Genomic DNA, 17,462 nt, shown 5'->3' on the forward strand with positions numbered 1-17,462 from the left:
ATTACATTATGCATGTATCAACTTTAATGGAAATAAAAACAAAATTCAAAAGGAATAAATAGGCAGAAATGAACAGACAGTTCACAAAGGAAGAACTTCAAATGAAGAACATATGAACACGTGCCTAAACTCAATGACAACCAGGCCAATTCAGTTTAAAATAAATTTTAAAAATAAGTCTAATAATAATAAATCAAATATTAAGTCTCCCACCAACTAAGCACAATTAGTTTGGAAAGAAATTTGAAAATGTTTAGTAAAATTGAAAATGTGTATACAACACTGCTAATCCATTCTGGCTTGGATCCCAAGGAACTTTTGTACAGGATCAGAAAAAAGCTCGTTTGAGAAAGTTAATCACAGTATTGTTTAAAATAATGAAAATCCGGAGAGGATTCAATGTTTACCAGTAGATATTTAACCATTCCAGATAGGATATTTTATATTTACATATAATGCTATCTGGCAATGAAAAGGAGTAAACTAACTTTATATATACGAAGACACGGAGTGAGAATTTTCAGTGAAAAAGAAATGGGAAGAACAGTTTGTCCAACCTATTACCAGCGAAACAAATTTGAAAACATACTAGCCATTCACTGTCATGAATATCTGAATGTAAAAACATAAAAACAGTGATTGGAGGGATACACACTAAATTCATGAGAGAAGTCGGGTTGGAGAGAGGTTTACAGAATGCAACTGAGGGTGAATACAGAAAAAAACATCCACTTCATCTGTCTTATGTTAGTTCTTATATTTAAAAACTCTTAAGGATAGGAAATTGGTTCTACAGATTTTGGGTTTGTGAGTCTCCATAACCATGTGAGATAATTCGTTATAATAAATATTACATTTGGGGCACCTGGGTGGCTCAGTGGGTTAAAGCCTCTGCCTTCGGCTCAGGTCATGACCCCAGGGTCCTAGGATCAAGCCCCACATTGGGCTCTTTGCTCAGCGGGGAGCCTGCATCCCCCTCTCTCTCTCTGCCTGCCTCTCTGCCTACTTGTGATCTCTGTCTGTCAGATAAATAAAATCTTTTTAAAAAAATAAATATTACATTTAACACAATTATTAAATAGTAATATGTAGTATAATATGTATTTTAAAAATAAAATAAATACTCTTAAGGAAATATGAGAAAGTACTATTAATTATCAATTCTGGGTGATAGGTACTCAGGTTTTTAAAAAATGGTATCTAGGTATTTACCTGTATTTTTATTACTCAAATTTTAAAAACTAGATGTAAAAATGTTTTATTGCAAAAGTACAAAAATGGACTCAAAAAGAGTGCAAGTGCCTGAAGAATCTAACAATCTATAGAAGATGCCCCAAAACAGCAGAGAATCATCCACTAAAAAAAAAAGCACTAAATCCATCCAATTTTATGTGTGAGTTCTACCAGATGTGCCAGAAACAATGTCCTAACTCATCCTGTAATGACAGCATAATCAAAACAGAGCTAGATTATCAGCACTCCAAATTCAGCAGGATATTAAAAGAAAAATCATCTTGCTTGAGTGAGACTTATAAAAAGTGCCTTCATGATTCAACATAAGGAAGGTAATTTATATAATATACTACAGTAAAAAAGTGAGAAAAAGTTTAAATCTCAAAGCTCAAAACTTGAAGTTCAATTGATATTTAAAAACGTAAAATTTAGTGACCATATGTATTTTTTCAATTCTTTGCAAACAAGAAATAGAAGAAAACTTTTGAATATAAAGGAAAAACACTCCCCTTAGTCAAAAACAATCGAGGATGCCCTGCATCAAGGGCTAATCTATAAAATAAAATAAATTTAAATATTCTAAATAAGAAAGCAAAGGTCAGCATTTGCAGACTACAGAACCGTTTACTTACAAATTCCAAGAACATTTACTTACAAACTGTTAGAAATAACAAGCCCGGATTCCTCTCTCCGCCTCCGGCGCCCCGGCCCTACTGCTCCGCCCCCATTGCCCCGCCCTCCACTGCCCGGCCTGCGCGCGCGGAATTTTGGCGTCTGCGCGTGGGACGGAGGGAAGAAAGATGGCAGCTCCGAGCTTCCCCACACCGCCGTCTGGGCGCGGGCCGCGGCGCCTTCACCAACGTGTACGAGCCCGCGGAGGATACGTTCCTGCTGCTGGACGCGCTCCAGGCAGCAGCGGCCGAGCTGACAGGGTGCGAGGAGGACGAGGGTCCCGGCGGGAGAGGGCTCGAGCGTCCTGGAGAGGCGGCGGCGAGGGAGAGCCCGGGAAAGAGGGGATGCTGTCTGCCCCGAGAGGAGGCGGTGTCCGCAGACTTGGCGACCGTGGATACCAGAACGCCGTCACGGACGATCCTCCTTTAGATACCTGTAATGGGCGGGCCAGGGATCTCTCTACTTTTGCCAAGGTGTTGCTTTGGTCTCGGGAGCTCCACAGCTCCTTACTACGCCAGCGTGTATCTTTTCCACAGCCCCCGAGAGCAGTGATGTGATAACACGTTCAAAAACCAAATATTCCGAAATATATTAATATTTTAATATAAAATATTAAAAGTTGTGTGGCATTTAATTTACTCAGTATATAAAGGCACCCTATAGTAAGGGAGGGGCACAAAAATGAAGTGAGGTTGTGAGATCATGGCGCGGAGAAGTATTTTGAAACCCACTGAACAGCGTATTCTGCCCTGAACAGCAAGCCAGTTAGCCGCGTGTGGCTACCCAGCCCTTGAAACGTGGCTAGTGCGACTGCAGAGCGTAATTTTTCATTTAACTTAAAATTTTAAATAGCTACAGAGCTAGCAGCCTGTGGAATTTTCCCTAGCACTTTGTAAGTAATAAAACTGACTTGTTGAAGTGCCCCCCTCCTAAATTTTAAATGACATTAAAAGAATGAATACCTGTATTGTTATTGTTTTAATGAGAGGAATTTGAGTAATTAGATTTATTTAAAGATCAAGACTTGAAATTGGTTATCTCAAGATAAAATAGCAGTCAGGCTTCATAGATCTGTATTTCTGTATTGTGTTTCTCTCTCTTAAACCTGGTCAGATTTTTCCATATATAAAATGCCCCAACGCTTATGAAGCCAGCTTTTCATTGTAAATGATGGAACTTTGGGATTTACTGGAATGTAGAACCCTATATTTCTTTTTGTAATTTGTCTTTTAGTCTCAAGAGACCCCAGAAAGATTTACAAGCACCAATTGCATTGCAAAGTATGCTGTGAAAGGAGCTGATTTTGTTATAAAGTCAGATTATTTCTGTTCTTGGGATTCTGTTTATGAAAGCATGATAGTTATTTTCAAATAAAAGCCTCCTGGTAAGGTTCAACAGACCTTCCCACAGAATAATAAAGTTTTGTCAGATAATGTGGGTTGATTCCAAAAGTTAGAAGCTGCTAGAGTTTATTTTTGGATAGTTGTTTGAGGCTAGTAGCCAGCAAGACCTAAATCCCATTAAACCCATTTCTGTGATGGAGAAAACTGGTGCTTTTGATGCATATGTAGACTATAGGCAGGGAAGTAAATTTAATTGAAGGATAAAATAGAGTGTAATAAAGAATTTATTCAAAAGCATTTTAAAGTTATACTAATATTGTAAGATCAGATTCTGTGAGATTTTCTCAGTTCAGTGTACAGCTGTACAAATAACGAATTTCTTTTCCTGCTCTAAATCTATTAAGAGAAAGGGGGAATTTTTTTTCTCTAGGATATACTAATGGATTTGTGAATGTTATGTACTTTTAGATGATAGAGAAAACATCATAAATAAATAGTATAATAACTAACCCTATCATTTTAGGGAAGTACTAAACTACTAAACCCTTGTGAGAAGGGGTGATGTTTTTCATATTAATATTTTCAACCCTCAACCTAATTCCATAGTTTTATGTAATGTTTTATAGTAATGAATTGGAAGCTATCTATTTTATGGACTTTAATTACACACCCCAGTGTGTAATTAAACAGTATTAAATGAGCACAAAGTGGTTTATAGTGTGTTTATAAATTTCTTTTGTATTTCCATGTATTTGCAGATGAGTGATGCTGGAGAAATACACATTAAAACTAGATTGAGCGTCATTTTCTGTGATGTATATTTTTATCCTACTATACTCATTTATTTTATTTTGCTTTTTTAGAGTGGAAATACGCCTTGAAGTAGGATCAGGGTCTGGAGTGGTGTCTGCATTCCTAGCCTCTATGATGGGTCCTCAAGCTTTGTACATGTAAGTATAAGTATATCAAATTCATCCACATCTTCCGCTAAGAAATTCACTAGGGGTATGACTGCCTGAATGAAATCATTTTTGTAAATGAAATGAAAGGGTCTACCTAAGTGTAGGAAGGACTCAGATTATAAATTATTCTTCCCTAAACATTTTAACTGCATGTCCAAAACCGTTCCATCATACTACATAATTATAGAAGCAACAAAATGATTTTAGGGTATTTCTAAATTTGAAATTTTTTAGGCAAATAGTCTGATTACCAGAAAAAATTGAAAATTAAATTTTTAAGAAAATTTGAGAATATGGAAAGTTTAAAGAAGAAAATAAAAATCACTTCCAATTCTACCACACATGGTCCAAGTGTGTTTCTTTCTTTTTTTCCCCACTTCCTATGTTTTTAATATTGTATCATGACTATTTTTCAAAAATTCCTTTTAAATTTCATTTTTGTGGTGGCATAGTATTCATTAGATTCATAATTTAATTCCTTCAGATGTGTATGCATGTATGTGTAGTTTCTACTCTTGCACATTATATCAATATAACAATCTTTTTCATTAATATAACATTTATTGCTTTTTCCTTCACCATTATTAAAGCATTTTCATTTTTTCCTAAATCTGCTTTGTAAAAAAGCAGTGGAACATTTAAAATTTTTTCAGTAATAGGTTGCCTCATGGTCGTAAAATACAGTTTTCTTTCTCTTCTGTTTCTAGGTGCACTGATACCAACCCTGAAGCAGCAGCTTGCACTCTGGAGACAGCACGCTGTGACAAAGTCCACATTCAGCCAGTAATTACAGACTTGGTGAGCTATTCATCCTTGTCCAATAATAGTTAATTTCCTTTTCAAATAAGTTAAGGTTAAGATGATTAGGTCAAAGAAGCTTGAGTGATAAATTAATTAACTTTTAATCCACTAAATAGTATACCCCATAATTTATGAAGTAAATTCTTTTTTTTTTTAAGATTTTATTTATTTATTTGACAGACAGAGATCACAAGTAGGCAGAGAGGCAGGCAGAGAGAGAGAGAGAAGAGGAAGCAGGCTCTCTGTGGAGCAGACAGCCCGATGTGGGGCTCGATCCCAGGACCCTGGGATCATGACCTGAGCCGAAGGCAGAGGCTTTAACCCACTGAGCCACCCAGGCGCCCCTACGAAGTAAATTCTTAACTGACGTAATTCATCTTGTCCAAAATTCAAAGGAAATTTCTACTGTCTTGGAAGGATCCGTCATCTTTTGGTCAGAAGTGACGGAGAATCCAGTTTAAACTGGCTTAAGTAAAGTGTGTGGCTTCAGGCATAGCTGGCTCCAGGAACTCAAATGCTATAACAGGCATCTTTTTCTTAGCTCTGAACTTCTCTGTTGGCTCTATTTCTAGGTAGTCTTTTTCTTCTTGGTAAGAAGATACGTGCATGTCTATTTCGCACTTCTCAGCAAACATCTCCCTTATCCTTCCATGGAAAGAAACTCTTTCTATTTAGTTAGTCTTACAAGCCCCAGAATGAGTATTGCTTGGATCATCTTGGATCATATGCCATCTCAAAATCTCTCACTGTGGCCAAAGGGGTTTAGGCTTGAGTAATAGTCTCACCCAGGACAGCTGCATTGGGATAAGCCCTACCCGAGCTAAATGGATTGAAAATGAGAGGATAGAGAATTTACCCATTAGAGATCAAGGAGATGAAATCAAAAGAAAGAGGGGAATGAGACCTTGACAGGTAAAAAAACATGTCACAATTACAGAACCATCATTTTAACTTACACATCTATTTCCCAGTCGCAGTGTTCCTTTACTATTTTAATTAGTAAGACTTGGGTAATTTTGGATATTTGTTGTTGTTTTAAGTGCTTTTTTGTAAGCAAAAAGTCTTAACACCAGATAGGGATAAGAAATAAAAATGTTTTCCGTGCTTCTTGACGTGTATTCTTAGTGTTAAGAGTATTTAGCTTTTCTGCTTTTTTAAACTCAGAAGTGATTTTTCAGCTTAGAAGGAATTAAGCCAAAGATGTAAGAAATTCTTACCTATTAGGACTTGTTACTGCTATTAAAAACTAGATTATCCAGAAAGGTACTCATGTGATTTACATGGGTTCACTGTGAAGGTTTTGCCCTTTAAATTTTTAACTTATTTCTTTATTGTGTCCATGATTAGTGTTAAATATATGGTTTTGGTATAGTAATAAAACTTTAGATAAATAAGAAATTCAGAATATCTTTTTTTTAACAGAGGTAGAAACTGAGGTGAGGTTCATTTTTTAAAGTCATGTAGCTAATAGAGTGATAAATACAGAATTTAAGCCCAGACCATTGAGTCTAAATCTAGAAGTCTCACGGCTGTTTCAGGACATGGCTCATGGTAGTCCATGCCAGTCAGCTCTTTTGGGGGTTCGAGGTGATGGTGACTCTGAATGCTGACAAAGAAAGAAGGAAGAAGGAGGCATTAGCATAGGTATTATGATCCACTTAGAAAACTCTGTGTTTGTTTAATATTCAGAACACTAGGCATAGATTATCACAGCCTTGATCAAAATCATTGTTTTAGATAACTAAGCTTACCTGTTTACAAAGTAGTACTTTTATTTTGCTTCTTTTTTAGTTTTAGAAAAAAGACTTTTTTCAGATATGTCATATGGCTTTCCTTACATTCCTAAAGTAAACTAATAATAATAATAATAACTTTATCTTTGATTGATTCAGGGTCATTAAAATGAGCATTAGTTACTATTCTGTGCTAGCTGTGATGAGGATTACTCAGGGCTTTCTGCCTTATACTGAGTAGCTAGAGCCTGCAGTGATTTTGAGTTTTCATTTCCTCTCCTCTCTGTCTCTTTTCTCTTGCTTTACGTTGTCTTATTTTGCTGTTACCTGTTAGTGGCATTTCCACTCTCTCTTTCCATGTGCTGTTTGCTAGAATACCAAACAAGTGATTTAGTTAAACTTGTATTTAAGCTAAGAGTTCAGGGGTTCTAAATAAGAGCCTCTCGTATAAATAAAGTACATTTTGCTATTTGAATTTAAAACTTCTTGTCAGAGGCCTTTTTTGCTTACTTCCCCATTTTTAGATCTGTTCTAATGTTCTGAGACCACCCAAAAGCTGAATGTGGATGGGTGAGGAGTGTGTGTGATTAGACCTTATATCCAGTCTACGGTGACTTTCTCATTTAAATCCATTTCCTTTTTAAACTACATAATTTTCTGTATTTTAAGATCAATTTTTCCTTTATTTAAAACCCATACTGAAATGATTATTAATATATAGTAACTCAGAACCATTTTTTAAAAGATTTTATTTATTTATTTGACAGAGAGATAGACAGCACAAGTAGGCAGAGCAGCAGGCAGAGGGAGAAGGAGAAGCAGGCTCTCTGTTGAGCAGGGAGCCCGACGTGGGGCTCATTCCCAGGACCCTGGGATCATGACCTGAGTCCAAGGCAGCTGCATAATGACTGAGCCACCCAGGCACCCCCACCTCAGAGCCATTATAAACAATTACAAAGCAAATTCTTTTTTAGTTTCCCTTCTCAACATTTCTGGAAAATTACCTTCTGGACTTTTTTTTTTTTTTAACAATGTGAGAAAATTTCTTTATGTAATTGAAAATTGGTTATTTCAAATGTATTTCCTCATACTGCAGTATCACTACCGAAAGGAACAGCAGATAACTAGTCATCTTCCTACTTGCAGACAAAGGTATTCCTGAATCACTTCCCTCAAAAATGTTACTTTTCACTTTTTAAATGAGTAGAGAAAGAAGAGGTACCTCTGTAACACCTCCTCAAAGATACTATTCATGTGTTCTCTTTGAACTTTATAGTTAACAGGCCCATTTTTTTTTAAAGATTTTATTTATTTATTTGACAGACAGAGATCACAAGTAGGCAGAGAGGCAGGCAGAGAGAGGGGGGCTCGATCCCAGGACCCTGGGATCATGACCTGAGCTGAAGGCAGAGGCTTTGACCCACTGAGCCCCCTAGGCACCCCAGTTAACAGGCCTATTAAGACGACAAACAGAAATGCTTTTAGAAACCGGGATAAAATGGAAGTTGTAAGGCAGTGTTTCACACTGTGTGTAAATAGCCCAGTGATGTGCCCAGTATTGAGATGGTATGACTGAGTGTTAAATAACTTTGAATCACATGATGTAAAAGCTCTTTCCTCTCTAAACCTCCTTCAGCCATTTTGATTACATCTGGGAGGGAGTAGGTTGGCTCTAGGGAGGGAAAGAGGAGATGGCATCAGGGAGAAGTACAAAAGAGGAAGATTTTATTTCTTTAAAAATCCGAAGCAGAGCACCTGGGTGGCTCAGTCAGTAGAGCATCCAACTCTTGATCTCAGGGTGGTGAGTTCAAGGCCCATATGGGGCATGGAGCCTACTTAAAAATCCGAAGCAAATATGGCAAAATAGTTTGTGAGGAGTACAAGGGCATTTATATTATTGTTATTATTACTCTGTATATTTGAAATATTTTATAATTAAATAGAATCTTAATGGGCACATATGGTATAACAATCAAATAATAACAATCATCCACACCACAAAAACTTATCAAATAATAACATTATTTAAGCCACAGAAACTTATGGACATACATTAGAACATGGGATAAATAAGAGTTAAAAATAAATTCTAAACTTTGCAATTTACATTAGGATTTTAAGTTAATAATTTTGCTAATGGGCTTTGAATCTCATGCAATTTTTAATGTCCTTATGCTAAAATTGTAAGGGATGCTCTGCAGTTGTTAAAGCTATATAAATAAAACTTTAATCAATGATATGAATTTCAGTCTTATTCTGGAAAGTTTTTTCTTAAGCATATAAACAGTAACAAACTTTACACTTATATTTACAAGTCTCAAAGAAATGTGTTAAGAGTCCTAAGTATGAAGAGTAAGTATTCCACTGAATTATAGTGTTTCACCAAGAACCTGATGCCCTAGATGCTAACATGGAAAAACAATGCTCCATTATTCCCTTTTCTGTTCTACTTGAGGTTTGGGTCAGAAGCCAAGAAGTACCACTATTGGAAAAGATATAAACAAGGTCTTATTTTAAAACCATTTTTAAAGGAAAAGTGTGCAACTTTCACAGAGGAGTAACACAATCTTTGGGATTACTATGTCAGAGAGAGACACAGAGAATATTTTAAGAAAGGGGTTAAGAAGAGGTAGTAGAATTTTGCTATCTGTTCTCACTTACTCCTTGAGTCTCAAGGCTATAAGATAATAAATATTAGGGAGAAAAATCCAAGAGACAGACAAAACTGGGTAGGACACTGCATCTACATATTCAACTCAAGAGATCTATAATTCACACATAATACTTCACACTCGACTATGACACTCGGACCACATTCATCCTATCTCAGTAATAACCATTTTACCCAGGTGATGGTAAGCTGTGATTTTTATTTAATATGACTTCTTTTTGCCAATTAAACATTTGCAACAGAGATGATCAGCTGATCTTTCAAGTAAACTTGCTATCAGATATGCTAATATTTCCCATGTAGTGGAAGACTGCAATACAATTATTCCAAGTTCCAAACTTCCATACTTTTAGAACTTGGGTACAGTTTTTTAAAGGTAACAGTGCTGTGGCAAACGGAACGTATTCACCTATTCCACTTCAGCCCATTATACTGAATTTTACTTAGTACTAAAATTATTAACTTATACTTCTAAAGGCTGGAAAAAAAATAAGCTCCCCCAAATCTCTAATTTAGTGTAACTTTGGCCAGGAAGAATAGCAAAATTTGCTTACAAAGTTGAAAGCCTCCTACAACATTTTAAAATTTTTATTTTTTCCACCGGTCTTAAGTTTCAGAAATACTTATTTCTTCCCTCTCAATAGAGGGATAACTACCACTCTGCTTCATGCACGAGATAATCTAATTCTGTTTCTCTCAACTTCATACCCTCTAGAGACTCACTCAAATGGAGTAATAAGCTCACTGACAAGACTGCAATTCAAATTTCACTAACAAACGGAAATTCTTCCACAGCAAAAGGTCAGTGCCATGAATTTAATTTTCTGAATTTCATAACCCTTGATTAATGGAGACACCTTAAATTTCAGTTTACACTCTTTTACATAGGATTTCAGAGCATGCTTCAAATAGCTTATGATAAGCTATATTAATAGCTTAGCCTCATTTTTACCATTAAAATAACCTACAAATATCAGAATACTAATTAATTTTGTTGTAATAACTAATAAATAAATCTTAAAATATCTGTAGATATAAATCAACCCTCTCAATTCATTTGCCTCACTTGGACTCTTCTAGAACATAGGTCAACAAACCTAATGGGCTTTTTAGTATAACATAGTTGTACAGTGCTTTCACAAATTCCAATTCTGTAATTTAGGGTATTTCCATATTTATTTTTAAAAATATACAAAAAGATTAAACTATTAATATAAATATTTTCTCTCAAATATGTAATATCCTTATGTAAAAGAAAAGGTTTCCAAACATTTACAAAGCAATCTAAAGATAAGTAAACCTGATTTTAGGATCATTACATTAACCAAAATAATTTTCCAGAGAAGGTCCTATTTAAAAGTAATGCTCACTGGCCTCCTCCCATCAACACTTTAAGATGGCTCCAGATCCACAGTCCTTGTTTGATTTTCTTCAGGGATCACTTCCAATGGAAGGAAAAATTTTCAGAAAAAGGTCTTACGACAGAGTGGACAAGTGGATTTGTTGCTAGACGTAAACCATTTGTACTGGGAAAAAAAAATGCTTTTTTAAATGTTAAAAGAACCTTTTAAAGCCGTCAGTTTAAATATGCATCCAAGGTAAGCTTAACAATGATTAAGTGGAAAAGGGAGAATACCAAAATTTTAGCTTCCCCCATTCATCTCCAAAATCAACACAACTCAGCATTACTTCCAAAGGCTACAGTACGACTCTTTCTCCCTAGGCTCCCACACCACCCAACCACTAAGACATGTCAGGAAGACCTCCTTATGAAGCGACTGTATACTGGGCAGCTTTCTTTTCACTATGATGTTTAAAACGAGTAAAGAGCTCTAAGGCCAGATGGCCCCTAGTTTTTTTAGTCTCCTTTATGGTCTAGATCTTACAGGAACATCTACTGTTTGAGAGAGCTATAATAAAACACCCACTTATTAAAGTGCTTTGATGCTACCAGTCTCCGTAAATTAATAATTATTTTTTACAGATTTTGAAAAATCATTTTAATATGCCTTTTATTAACTACAATTACGAGTTTAACATCATTTCGTTTTTTAGATATCATACATATAAATATACATAAAATATAAATAAGTTAATTTCTCTTTGGGCTTACCAAGCAGGCTGAATGGAACTTTTTCTTGCATGTTCTACAGGCTTTTTTGGGAAGAGAAACCACAAATGACTGGGAAACATATCATGCAATCTTCAACACCCTCAAAACGTTTGCCTACATTATTTTTCCATAAAGCTAGGTCTTCCATAATACTTCCATTCTGTTAACAAAAAGGAAAAAAATAGAGTAAATATACTCTGAAGACCAAAGTTATTTTTATTCAATTTCATAAATGTTAAAGTTGAATTTTAATTAACTAATTAATTTTTTAAAAGATTTTATTTATTTATTTGACACAGAGAGAAGGAGAGTGAGCACAAGAGAGAGAGTGAGTCCGACGACGTGGGGCTCAATCCCAGGATCCTGAGATCATGACTTGAGCTGAAGGCAGACGCTTAACCAACTGAGCCACACAGGTGCCCCTAAATTTTAATTTAGAAAGAGAGAATCTGCCTGGCTATATTCACATCTCCTAAGTTTTCTGAATGTTGGTTTTTAAAATGACCTGCTAAGTTTTAGAAACCAGATACAATTTTTCTCCACTAAAGAAAGACCTGAAAGAAAGGTTTTGCACCAATACATCAAGTTTTATAGTTTCAATGTGCAAACAACTACAGTATGTTTAAAAGTCAAAGAACTTTGAGAGTACTGGGATTTCTCTAATCACAAAAGGAGAGTTGAAATGTTAGACTAAAAGTAGCTCCAAAGATATTCATCGATCCAGTATCTTACAAAAAGATTCCCTCTCAAACAATTTCTTTAACACCATGTATAGTTCTGTGTCATCCACAATGTCAGTGGAGTAAAGTCAACTCCTCTCAAACACCAAAAAAAAAAAAAAAAAAGAAAGACAGACAGAAATACAGAACTTTAAAAAGGAAAACGGCTCAGTAAGTAGGTTCAGGTCATTCAGGCATACATCTGTGTTGACCCAAGGAAATACAGTAACTCAACCTCAATCAGAAGTGATATATTTTAAGTCTTACTGCCCTTTCAAAGAGGAGGTTGGTAGGGCTACCTGGAAAGCCGAATGTACACACAGAAACTTACCTGATGGGTGAGGTAAGTGCTTAACTGCACATCCAGTTCCGCCACTGCTGAACAGCCACACCTACTCTCTTCCCACTCTCCACGGTTATTGAACCCAAGGGGTAATTGGAAGGCAGCTGTATTATAAGTTCAATAACTATGTCCTCAATGGTGTAACTAACCATCACTTCTCTAGTAGTAGCTCGAGCTTTAACCTGCAACACAGGAAAGGTAATACTTTTTGCAAATTTCTTTCCTTTCATTCAAAACACATCTTGATAGGTTGAATATTAATAGTCAGTCTTCACTCAAAGATAGAGGTAAACATGTTGGTTTACTGGACAAGAGCTATTTAATACACAGGATTATATACCTGACATTTTATGTTGATTCTTATGGAATTCGAAGTTAGTTTCAAAAGAAATCCTGCCCATAAAAAAGTATATTTTATGGGGCACCTGGGTGGCTCAGTGGGTTAAAGCCTCTGCCTTCAGCTCAGGTCATGATCTCAGGGTCCTGGGATTGAGCCCCGCATCGGGCTCTCTGCTCGGCAGGGAGCCTGCTTCCCTTCCTCTCTCTCTCTCTCTGCCCACCTCTCTGCCTACTTGCGATCTCTGCCTGTCAAGTAAATAAATAAAATCTTTAAAAAAAAAAAAAGTATATTTTATGATATTAGGCTTGTCGCATAAGTTTTAAACAGACCAGGACAGAATGAGTTCTTAATTACTGCTTTTCTTCCATACCCAGGGTATCAAATATCATTTATATCTGGAAGTCCCCTATGTCTTTCTCTGCCACAGAATTCCCTTGAGCTCTAAAATCAACCATCAACTGTTAGATTTATAGTTTTCATACTAGCATTGCAAACAACATAAAACACAAATTATCATGCTGGACCCATGCACTCTTCTGACTGTCCTATTTCCAAGCTAAAAACCATAGCATCATCTTAAATTCTTCCTTCTACCTCCTCCCAGATATTAACTAGCTACAAGTTTGGATAAATCATCACAAAATTTTTAACATACTGATACTGCCTCACTCAGGCCCACCTTGTTATTCACAATGTCTACACTAGTGTGTCTCCCCTGCATATTTGAACCCAAGCTTCATGCCAACAGCCTATACTATATATTGCAGTCAGAGCAATTTTACCGATTGTAACACTGAGGGTGTCACTTGCCTCAAAGGAAAATTACCAGTGGCCAAATAGGACCAAATATTTTAGATAATCATTTGAGGCCTTTGCCAACATGGCCCTAATTCATCATGGAAGCAACTGATTCTCTATTTACCTTCAGGAATCCTGCTCTATATGAATGCTGGCTTATTCATCATTTCTTAGGGTAATCACAGAAATTAAACTCTCATCTCCAAGCTTTTTGCTTTTGCCATACTGTTTTCTCGATATTCAACACCTTTCTCCTCGCTGCCCCTAAAACACAACCCTGCCCACTTCAAAGTAATCATCCTCCATAAAGGTGCATCTAACCCCCTCAGTTAGATGAATCTTTCCCACGCTGATTGCAGAGCACTCTTCCTCTTAATGAGCCACTTTCCAGTTTCCAATGCAAAAAACATATCGGTATCACTCTTTCCCCTTTATTAGATTGTATATTTATTACACAGTAGGAATTTGACCCCTAAACTGTTCATTTCCCAAGTGACTGACACACAGTGTCTGAGGTTTGCTTGATTGATCATGATATATCCACTCCAGCTTTATTATTATTTAGTCTGTCTGTGTCTTTACCTTTAATGTAGGTTTATTATGGATAAGCCACAATAAATAAATATTCTTATTTATAATGAATCTATTTTGACTTTCAAGTTCAATGTCCTTTTGACACAGTTTTATTTAACTCTATATCATCTCATTATTTGTTTTCTATTTCCTAACCTGTCCTTTCCCCCCATAATTTTACTTTTTATTGGTTTATTTTATTTTTTTAATTCCATTTTATCTTCTCTTTTGGCTTATTAGATATATTGTTATTTATTGGTTGCTACAAATATTACAATCTTAATTTATCAGTTTTTTTTCAAATAATATTATACCACTTCACATAAATTCAACTGAGAGCAGCACACATTTTTCTTTCATCCCATTCTTAATGCTATTGCCAGGCTTTTTAGAGATTTTATGTTTAATTGAGGAATTTAGTTTTCATATTATTTTTTGTTTTGAAGCTTACTTTGATATTAATAGCACCATTCTACCTTTCTTAAACTAGTGTTTATTATATATCAATTTGCGTGCATAGTATATATTTATTTATTTATTTATTCTTTTCTTTTTAACTCCTCCGCATTTGTATATTTGTTGCGGGTTTCTTTTGAAGCATAGATGTGGGTCTTATTTTTAATGACAATGTTCAGACCATTTCAATTAATGTAATTGCTGTCATGGTTGTACAAGAGTCTGTATCTTGTTATTTGTTTTCTGCTTGCTACGGCTGTTATTTCCTGTTCTTACCTTATTTTCTTGCCTTCTTTTGCACTTTTTTAGTGTTCCATTTTATTCCTTCATAGATTTACTTGATATATTTATGATTTTAATGGCTGTTCTAAGGATTACAGTATGTATCTTAATTTGCCACAGTGTGCCGGAAGTAATATATTTTTTAACGATTTCATTTAATTGTTTTTATGTGTGAGGAGGAGAGAGAGAGAGAAAGAGAGCGAGAGAGGGAGAGGATGAGTACAAGTAGCGGTGGGGGAGCGGGAAGAGGGAGAAGCAGACTCTCTGCTGAGCAGGGAGCCCAGTGCTGGAATGGATCCCAGGATCCTGGATTCATGACCTGAGCCAAACACAGGTGCTTACTGAGTCACCCAGGTGCCCTGTGCTAAAGTTATATTATACCATTTTATGCATATATACTGACCTTATAGCAGTTTACTTCCTTCCTCCCACCTTTTGTTATTATAAATTTTAATTTTATATATGCCATAAACTCACTGATCATGTTTGTTATGTTTACTTTAAGGTTAATCATCATTAAAAAAATGAAAAAATATTTCAGTTTACCCAAATATTGATTATGATAATACCTGTCCTCATTTTCTTTTTGTTCTTATTACTTGGTGCTTGTTGATTTCTTCAGTCTTTGTTTAAATTATCTTTTCTTAAAAATTAATTTTAGAAATATTTTTTTTAATTTTTTTTTATTTATTTGACAGAGAGAGATCACAAGTAGGCAGAGAGGTAGGCAGAGAGAGAGGGAGGAAGCAGGCTCCCTGCTGAGCAGAGAGCCCGATGCAGGACCAGGACCCTGGGATCATGACCTGAGCCGAAGGCAGAGGGTTTAACCCACTGAGCCACCCAGGTGCCCCAATTTTAGAAATATTTCACCCATTCATTATTCAAATACTTCTTCTGAGCCCTCTCTGGATATAGAAGTATCCAGACTGTGTGCATTTCTACATGTGTATGTATATGTATATCAGATCACTCAATACTGTACCACAGATAACAAAGCATCTGTTCATCTTTTAAGTTTTTTTTTTCCTTTGTATTTAGGTTTTAGTTGTTGCTATTGTTCTATCTTCAAACTCACTGATCCTTTCTTAGAAATACTTGATTTTTTAAGACAATTTTTTGGAGAAGTTTTAAGTTCACATAGAAATTTAAAAGGAGTGAATAAAGATTTCCCATATACTCTCTGTCCCCTGACATACATTGCCTCCCTCATTACCAGTACTCTCTAATATTTGTTATAATTAAGGAAGCTACATGGATATGCCATAATCATCCAAAGCCCATAGTTTACATTGGGGTCAACGAGGGTGCACTCTTGGTATTGTCTACTCTATGGGTTTAGACAGATGTATAATGATATATAGACTTTATTATACTGTTACAAACTCCTCCATCCCTTGGCTACCACTAACTCCTGGCAGCCAGTGATATTTTTACTGTGTTCAGTTTTGCCTTTTTCAGAATGTCATATATTTGGGATCATACAGAATGTGACTTTTTCAGATTGCTTTCTTTCACTTAGCAACGTGTGTTTAAGGTTCCTCCATGTCTTCTAGTGGCAGGAGAGCTCATTTCATTTTATCAGGGAATAATATTGCACTGTCTAAATGCACCACAGTTTATTTACCCATTCTTTCACTAAAAAAAATCTTGTTTGCTTCTAAGTTTTGGCAGTTATGAATATAGCTGCTGTAAAAATCCCTGTGCAGCCTTTTGTGTGTACATAAGTGGATACATTAAATCATGTAAGAGTATGTTTAGCTTTGTAAGAAACCACCAAAATGTCTTCCCCAACTGGCTGTACCATTTTATATTTCTACCAGCCATGAATGAGTGTATTGCCTTACATCCTTGTCAGCCATTGGTGTTGTCAGTGTTCCAGATTTTGGCCATTCTAATAGGTGTGTAGTGGTAACACACTGTTATGTGATTTGCATTTCCCTGAGGACATACGATGTGAAGCATCTTTCCTATGCCAATTTGTCATTTATATGTCATCTTTAGTGAGGTTTTTGATAAGATCTTTGGCCCATCTTTAGTTGGGTTATTGTTTTTCTTATCACTGAGTTTTAAGAATTCTTTGTATATTTTGAATAATTGTTCTTTATCAGATATGTCATTTACATATGTTTTCCCAGTTTGTAGATTGTCCTCTCATTCTCTTGACATTGTCTTTCATAGAACAAAAATTTTGAATATTAATTTTAATATTAATGTAATCCAGCTTATCAATTCTTTCATGGATTTTTCCTTTGGTGTTATATCTAAATCATGACCATATGAAGTTTATCTAGATTTTCTCCTATGTTATATTTTAGAAGTTTCATATTCTTGCATTTTAGGTTTAGTTTTATGATCCATTTTAAGTTAATTATTTTGAATAGTACAAGGTCTGTTTCTAGATTTTTTTTTTCCATCTGATGGTT

General features: G+C 35.6%; 1 long non-coding RNA gene across 1 annotated transcript; it reads left to right on the forward strand.

The window, feature by feature from the left end:
* Positions 1-2,493: 2,493 nt before the first annotated feature.
* LOC308357759 lies at positions 2,494-12,356 on the forward strand. The gene is made up of 4 exons (XR_013968240.1): positions 2,494-4,198; positions 4,918-5,008; positions 10,131-10,216; positions 11,828-12,356. It is a non-coding gene; the product is annotated as an uncharacterized lncRNA (long non-coding RNA).
* The last annotated feature ends 5,106 nt before the right edge of the window (positions 12,357-17,462 follow it).

The sequence above is a fragment of the Martes martes genome (assembly GCF_963455335.1).
Source record: "Martes martes genome assembly, chromosome: 16".
Lineage (NCBI taxonomy): Eukaryota > Metazoa > Chordata > Mammalia > Carnivora > Mustelidae > Martes > Martes martes.